This window comes from Myotis davidii, unplaced genomic scaffold (assembly GCF_000327345.1).
Source record: "Myotis davidii unplaced genomic scaffold, ASM32734v1 scaffold1910, whole genome shotgun sequence".
Classification (NCBI taxonomy): Eukaryota; Metazoa; Chordata; class Mammalia; order Chiroptera; family Vespertilionidae; genus Myotis; species Myotis davidii.
In genome coordinates, this window is record NW_006283016.1 from 840,645 (window position 1) to 841,915 (window position 1,271).

The following is a 1,271-nucleotide window of genomic DNA, read 5'->3' on the forward strand; positions in this document are numbered from 1 at the left end:
TTTAATGTTAATGCCTGAACTTCTATATAAAATAATACAACACAAATTGCTAAACAGAGCTCTCCGCTTCAGCCTTCTTTCTTCCTATTTAGAACTTGGGTCGATCTTTGCACTTTTTTCCTCCCTCAGCCATAGCTCTCCCTCATATGACACCAATTAGGATTCCATTTGCTTGCCCAGATTAAATTATTCAGTGATAAGAGGACTTTTTGATTTGTGTATTAAAATTACACCTACTCAGGTTGCTTTTAATTTGCAATTCAATACTAAATTATTTATTTCCCCTTACTTGAGTTCCTGAGTCAATGACTGCATAAAGAAAACAGCTCTTAAATTCACACAAATACACTTGTTCAGAACTCACTAGATATTTAGTGTTTAGGAAAAACCATGACCAGATTCTACAGCAGTGGTTCCCAACCTTTTTTTGGCCATGCCCCACCTAAGCATCTCTAAAATCCTGATGACCTCCCCTCCCTGTGACATCTAATTCTTATTACTCAAAAAGTGAACTCCTATGCAGGTGGAGGAAGCCTAAAAGGCCATTAACTTGGTCTAAACAAGCTTCCAAAGAACATGGCATTCATGAAAGAGAAAAATAAAAGAACAAAAGGACAGTTGAAGTCCTGAGGAAGAATTCACTAGGAAATTGTTAAAAATAATAATAATAATATGAAGTAAAATGGAAAAAAAGCAAATAAAGTTTCAAAACATATAATAGAGAACTGAAATGCATAATACATGACAATAAATATTTATATACTGTATATGAGGCCCCTAGAACCGTAAGTAATGCAAAAAAAATGCACTGTTAATAACTCATTCTCGAATTGCCACATATAATAGAGAACTGAAATGCATAATACATAACAATAAATATTTATATACTGTATATGAGGTCCCTAGAACTGTAAGTAATGCAAAAAAATGCACTGTTAATAACTCATTCTCGAATTGCCCCCCCCCTTAAAAATCAAATTGTCCCCCATGGAGCATGTGCCCCATGTTGGGAACCACTGATCTAGAAAGAATAGAACTGCCATGGAATTGTGGTACATGAAAGGTAAAAACACTGAAGGAATTACTGCATTTCATTAATTCAAAGATGCACATATCCCCCCGCCTTAAAAATCAAATTGTCCCCCATGGAGCACATGCCCCATGTTGGGAACCACTGATCTAGAGTGAATAGAACTGCCATGGAATTGTGGTACAATGAAAGGTAAAAACACTGAAGGATTACTGCATTTCATTAATTCAAAGATGCACAT